At 43.2% G+C, this 7107-nt stretch overlaps 1 pseudogene; it reads left to right on the top strand.

The window, feature by feature from the left end:
- The first annotated feature begins 413 nt into the window (after nt 1-413).
- Nucleotides 414-1538, top strand: LOC115868434 (annotated as a pseudogene).
- Nucleotides 1539-7107: the final 5569 nt, after the last annotated feature.

Here is a 7107-nt window from a genome sequence, read left to right on the forward strand (position 1 = left end):
TACTAATTTGAATCACAGTATTATAAATTAATATCTTAATTGTAATACTCAGGGTAATCCTTTAAAAATAACTACAACACAGTAAAAGAAACAACAATGGCTAGAAAGGGTATACTAGAAATAGCTGCTTAACCAAAAAGAAGGTAATCATTGAGAAGGAAAGAAATAAGCAATATATGACAAGTAGAAAAAATAGCAGAATATCGGGAAAACCATACCTTTTTCATAATAAATTAAATATAGATGCATTCAATATTAAGCACAAATAACTAAAGCCCACTCAAAAGAGATAGGCAAAGACAGACAGGCAGGCTGGAAGTCGTTGCTGCATAGTAACTCAAAGATGCCGTCTGAGCACACCTCCTCAGTCACTGCCTGCGCCATTCCTCGGTGAGCTGGTTGGGCCTCCAGAAATGCTTTGGGCGTTTTCTTCACTGTTGCAAGGAACCTCCGTGTCTTTAGCACTGGTCTTCCAAAAGCTGGCACTTCTAGAAGAAAGGGTCGCATTTTTTTCAGGCTTAACTGGGATGTCTCGCACTGGAAACCTGATGATGTGGCTGTTGTCAGGTTTGGAAAGGATAAACCAGTTAAGGAAGGAAGTACTGTGAGAGGGATGGGAGCCACTGTGGATAACTCAGGGAGACATTCCCCAGTCGTAGCGTGATGACTTTGGGAATACCATTGGTTCTAAGGCTCATAGACAAGTTGGATTGAAAGCCCCTAGAATCATGCCTTGAATTTCTGTGAACCAATGCAAACTGGCATGATTAGTAATAAGTTACTTAGTAAGGCAGTGGATACTTTGGTGCTGATTGAGCCTGGCTCCTGTGAGCTGATTATTGGTGACCATCAGACTGGCAAAACATCAATTGCTAGTGACACAATCATTAGCCAGAAAGGCTGCAGTGATGGAAGTTATGAAAGGATGCTACGCTGTGTTTATGTTGCCATTGGTCAAGAAGGATGCTCGTTTGTCTGACCAGTGAAGAGACTCACTGGTGCGGAGGCCAGGAGACCATGTGGATTCTGCTACTGCTTCCAGTGCTGCACCCCTTAGTACCTGGCTCTCTATTGTGGCTGTTTTTGAAGTGTGAGGCTATTTTAGGTATAATCGATCGGAGAATATTTTAAGGATAATGGCAAATGCATTTTGATCATCCCATGACGACTTATTTAAACAGGGCATGGCTTGCTGTCAGATGTCCCTGGTGCTCTGCTGAGCTGCTGTTTGTGAGGTGCACACTATAGATAGATGTGATCTATCTAACCCTTTGTCCACTGGAGAATGCAGCCAAAATGAACACTTCATTGGGGGACGGTTCCTTGTTGGCTTTACCAGGCATCAGAACACAAGCTAGTGACATCTCGGCTTATATCTCAATCAATGTCATTTCCATTACTAATGGGCAAATCTTCTCGAAAACACAGTTGTTCTACAAAAGTATCCACCTTGCCATTCACGTTGGCTTTCTGTGTCCTGTGTCAAGTCTGTCACACAAGCAAAGGTCATACAGCAAGTGACAGGTCAATTCCAGTGAAACTAGAAGTGACACTTAAGCTCTCACTTAATTGTAGTCCCAATCTGAAAACAGTTAGTTCTTGTGACATTGTCGTGCTCAATGCCGGCCCCGTGAAGTAATCACTGAAGATATGGGTGCTATAGAAAAGCGTGATGAAGAAAGCTGATGGTGTCCGGTCACCAGAAAGAATAGCATCTGAGGATTAAAGGCTTGTCTTAAAACAAGCTGTTGTCTAAGTGAGGCATCATCTAAATCCACATGGAAGAAGTGTACCAGCCTGTGTGATTCAAAACTTGTAAGTAATAAAAACCAAACCCAGAGGAGGGAGCAGTATTGGAGTCTACCTGCTGAACACCCAGTTTGCAGAAGGCTATGGATGACAGTAAACATCCAAAATCCATTCGTAAAGTCCCCCATGTGGATTAGGAGTCAGGCAAATTCCCTCTGACTATGGACCAGCAGTGGAAAAGACAGTGTCCTGTAGGCTGGTTACTATAGTGGTAGTTTGCTCAAAATGTGACCCCTTGTCATTTAATTCCCCCTCTTGATCCATTGTTTAATTGTTCCAGTGGTCCATATATTCTACTGTATTTTCTATTTTCTACTTTATTTTCTCCGTTTCACCTGTCATTGTTTTGAGGTCAGTTGTTTGTGTCTCGTTTGATTGTGTATGCTTGTCTGCATCTGAAACCAGGATAGGTAAATCTGCAGAGACAACAACTGGATGAATCGTCTCAAAGGGAGAGGAAGTGGCTGGGAAATGGAGGGCTAACAGTGAGTGCAAGGAAGAAGAGATATCCGGGAATTGATCGTGGTGGCGGCTGCACAACTCTGATGAATGTGATTGAACTAGTGAGATGTAGGACACGTGACTAGTATGTTAGTGAAACTCAAAAAGAAATTAACTAACAAAACAAAAAGAGGAAGAAGAAAGATAATGGAATCTGTCCAGAAAACTTTTCTAGCCTCCTTGTGTGTTATGAGTAATTGATGTGACATGTCTAGAATAGACGTTCTCTATGGAGACACAGAGGACCCCTGGTGGCATAGTGGGTATGAGTTGGGCAGCTAATTGCAAGATCAGTTATTAGAGGCTGTCGTCTGGGAGAAAGATGAACCTTTCTTCTCCCATTAAGAGTTAAAGTCTCGGAAGTCCACAGGGGCAGCTCTACCTGGCGCTGTAGGGTCGCTATGAGTCGGATCACTCAATGGCAATGAGCATAGGGAGAGACCGAAAGTGGAGCCACCACTGCTTTCGGATTGAGTTGGGAGAAAATAAGTAGGTATTGCTAAATGATGTCGTTGCTAGTTGACATTGAGTGGGTTCTGATTCATATTGACGCTCCACACAACAGAAGGCAACACTGCTTGGTGCTGCACCATTCTTGCAGTTGTTGTTGTGTTTGACCCCTTTGTTTCAGGCTGGCAATTCATCTGGTCAAACGTTCTTCTCTTGTTCACTGATCCCCCATTTTACTAAGCCTGGCGTCCTTTTCCGGGACGGGTCTCTTCTGATAACGTCCAAAGAAGGTGAGATAAAGTCTAACAGTCCTTGCTTCTAAGGAGTGTTCTGGTTGTATTTCTTCCAAGAGAGACTCGTTTGTTCTCGTGGAGGTTCATGGTATATTCAGTATTTCTTGTCACACTGCAATTCAAATGCATCATTTTTTCTGTGGTCTTCCTTATTGTACAACTTTCACAATATGAGGTGATTGAAAATTCCACGGCTTGGGTTAGGCACGCCTTAGTCTTCAAAATGACATCTTTGCATTATAACACTCTAAACAGTCTTGTGCAGTAGATTTTCCCAATGCAATGTGTTGTTTGATATTTTGAACTGCTGCTTCCATGCCCATTAGTTGTGTATCCAAGTAAAATAAAATCTTGGACAACTTCAGTCATTGATCAGGATGTGACATTTCGGTCCATTTGTGAGGATGTTTGTTTCCTTTCCCTCGAGTTGCACTCCATACTTAAAAGGTGTATTCTTCCGTCTTCATTAGCAAGTACTCTAAGACTTACTTGCTTTCAGCAAGCAAGGTTGTGTCATCTTTATCTTTATGTAACAGGTTGTTAACGAGCCTTTCTCCAATTCTTTCATCGAAGCCAGGTTCTCTGATGAGTCGCTCAGCATAGAAATTGAATGAGTATGGTGCAAAGAGGCAGAAGCCTGACACACACTTTTCCAAACTTTAAACCGGGCAGGTCCTTCTTCTGTCAAAAGACTGCTTCTGGATCGATGTGTAGGTTCCACATGAGCACAATAAAGTACTTTGGATTGCTCTTCGTTTGTAATGTCATCTGCAGTTTTCGATGATCCACATGATCCAATGCCTTTGCATAGTCAATAGGACACAAGGAAACATTATTTTCCTGGTATTCTCTGCTTTGAGCCCACATCTCTGTGATGTCAGCAACAATATCCTTCATTACAGTATTTCTTTTTTCTGCATCCAGCTTGAATTTCTGACAGTTCCCTGTTCTTGTACTACTGCAACCCTCGTTGAATGATCCTCAACAAAACTTTGCTTGCATGCACTATTAGTGATATTGTTGGATAATATCCACATTCTGTATGATCTTTTTTTTTTTTGACTGGGCACTAAATGCATCTCTTCTAGTTGGCTGGCTAAGTAACTGTCTTCCAAATATCTTGGAATAGACAAGTAAGAGCTTATAGCAATGCATTGACTTAAAAACATTTCTATTTATATTCTGTCTATTCCTGGAGCCTTGCTTGTCTTTCTTTCTGGTTTTGCTTTTTAGTTTATTTATTTTTTTATTCATCACTTTATTGGGGGCTCATACAACTCTTATCACAATCCATCCATCCATCCATTGTGTCAAGCACATGTGTACATCTGTTGCCCTCACCATTCTCAAAACATTTGCATTCTACTTGAGCCCTTGGTACCAGCGCCTCAGTTTTTCCCCTCTCTCCCCGCTGCCCCCTCCCTCACAAACCCTTGATAATTTATAAATTATTATTATTTTGTCATATCTTATAATGTTCAACGTCTCCCTTCACCCACTTTTCTGTTATCCATCCCCCAGGAAGGAGCTTATATGTAGATCCTGGTAATCAGTTCCCCCTTTCTGCCCCACCCTCCTGGTATCGCCACTTTCAGCACTGGTCCTGAAGGGATCATCTGTCCTGGATTCCCTGTGTTTCCAGTTCCTATCTGTAACATCCTCTGGTCTAGCCGGATTTGTAAGGTAGAATTGGAGTCATGATAGGGGGCAGGGGGGAGGGAGGAAACATTTAGGAACTATAGGAAAGTTGTGTGTTTCATCATTGCTACACTCTACCCTGACTGGCTCATCTCCTCCCCGTGACCCTTCTGTAAGGGATTGTCCAGTTGCCTACAGATGGGTCTTGGGTCCCCATTCTGCAGTGCCCCTCATTCACAATGATTTGATTTTTTTGTTCTTTGATGGCTGATATCTGATCCCTTAGACACCTCGTGGTCACACAGGCTGGTGTGCTTCATCCATGTGGGCTTTGTTGCTTCTCAGCTAGATGGTTGCTTGTTTACCTTCAAGCTTCTAAGACCCCCAGATGCTATATCTTAAAAAAAAATTTTTTTTTAAATAAGATACTCAGGGTTTTAATTAGATGTAGATTCTCCAGGAAAGGGGCATGGCATCTGAGCCAGTGGGCAGTTAATTTGCCTGCAGTAGCTGTGATTTTTCCACACAGAAGGTGGGGCTGTCCCAGAGCACCCTGTCCTGGGTGGGAAGAACCCCACTCCCAGCTGGGATCCCTGCCCCAGACTTGATTGAGAGCCCAGGAGGCATTTCGAAGGATGAGCCCCTTGCCCAGGCTGTAACAATGGGCACCAAATGCCAGGACTGGGCAGACCTGCCCTCATGGATTTCTGGGAGAAAGACAGGGCTCTCTAGGCCCCGAGGCAGTTCCACCCTGTTCTCCAGGGTCGCTGGGTCAGAATGACTCCTTGGCCTGGAGTTGAGCTGTCTAGTCTTGTACCACTCATGGGGTGGTTGGGCGGGACTATGTAAATGAAGTGCTTCCCACCCAGATGCTGTATCTTTTGATAGCGGGCACCATCAGCTTTCTTCACCACATTTGCTTATGCACCCATTTGTCTTCAGCGATCATATTGGGAAGATGAGCACACAATGATATGATTTTTGTTCTATGATGTCTGATACTTGATCCCTTCGGCACCTTGTGATCACACAGGCTGGTGTGCTTCTTCCTTGTGGGCTTTGTTGCTTCTGAGCTAGATGGCTGCTTATTTACCTCCAAACCTTTAAGACCCTTGGCACTATACCTTTTGATAGCCGGGAGCCTTGTTTTTCATTAACACTTTCAGTGAAGCTTGGACTCCCTCCTTCATTATCATCCATTTTTTATCATATGCTACCTCCTAAAATAGATGACTGTCAACCATTCTTTTTGATACAGTGACTGTGGGTATTGCTACCATCTTAAAAAAAAGTTTCATTGGAATATACTTCACATGTCATACTATTCAATCAATCAATCAATCAGAGTGAGAAGATTTGTGCAACCTTCACCACCATCAATTTCAGAACAATTTCTTCTTGTACTCATTGTTGTTAGCTCCCCATCTCCCTCTGTCCTCCCCTGCCACTTACTGTCTCTATAGCTTTACCTATCCTGGATTCATGTATAGAAAATCATATAAAATCCAAAGACAAAGAGAATAAACCATAAAACCCCCAAAATAATGACTAGACTTTTTTTTGGATGCTTCCTGCATCATTTGACCATAGACTCATTCAATATTCCAATTTATGTCTTTTACATTTTATTCAGTGGGCTCAGCTTGAGATATGCTGAGTGTGTTCTTTACTTTTGGTTGTCTAACTTCAGGTCTTTGTACATTTCATTACAATGTATTTTTGAGGGGCCGGTGATGAAAATGTTCTGGAATTAGTGTTGATGGCTGCATAGCCTTGTGACTATCCTAAAAACCAATGCACTGTATGCTCAAAAGATTGGTTTATGGTACGTGAATGATATCTCAATTTAAAAAAAAACAGATTGCAAGTTTTGGCAAAAATATAGGATATATATATATATATGTCAGATGCACAGGCATTCCCCCCCACCCCAGGGCGATCAGTTGCCAGACTGCACTGGGCCTGCTCCCTGCTGCTGGAGACAATGGACTACTTCTCTCTGAAGCTTGGGACCATTAGCTTGGTTCCTGTAGGCAGAGTTTGCATCCTACTGATAATGGTCTCTATCAGTTGGGCCAGGAACAGGCCAAACCGGCTCTGTCCCTCCTCTTCCTATTGCGTGTATGTCCCTGGACCACCCCATTACTGTGTAACCTATAGTGTAGCCCCTTCCTGTGACGTATGTCTTTACCTGTAATTTGTGGGCGTGCACACCCCCAAAGGGATATAGGCGTGGGTCAGCAAGAGAGATGCTCTCCTTGCTGCTCACTTCTTGGTCAGTCCCCTCTCTTCCCCCCTCTCCCTTGTTCCCTTGCCCTCCTTCCCTTTCCCCTCTCTCCACATGGACCACCAAACTGGGCTGAGGTGAGCAATGCTATCATGTAATGTGTCTGATTGCATCATTGTAATATCTCTT

The sequence above is a fragment of the Echinops telfairi genome, unplaced genomic scaffold, assembly GCF_000313985.2.
Source record: "Echinops telfairi isolate 266 unplaced genomic scaffold, ASM31398v2 ScPeMD7_10;HRSCAF=50, whole genome shotgun sequence".
NCBI lineage: Eukaryota > Metazoa > Chordata > Mammalia > Afrosoricida > Tenrecidae > Echinops > Echinops telfairi.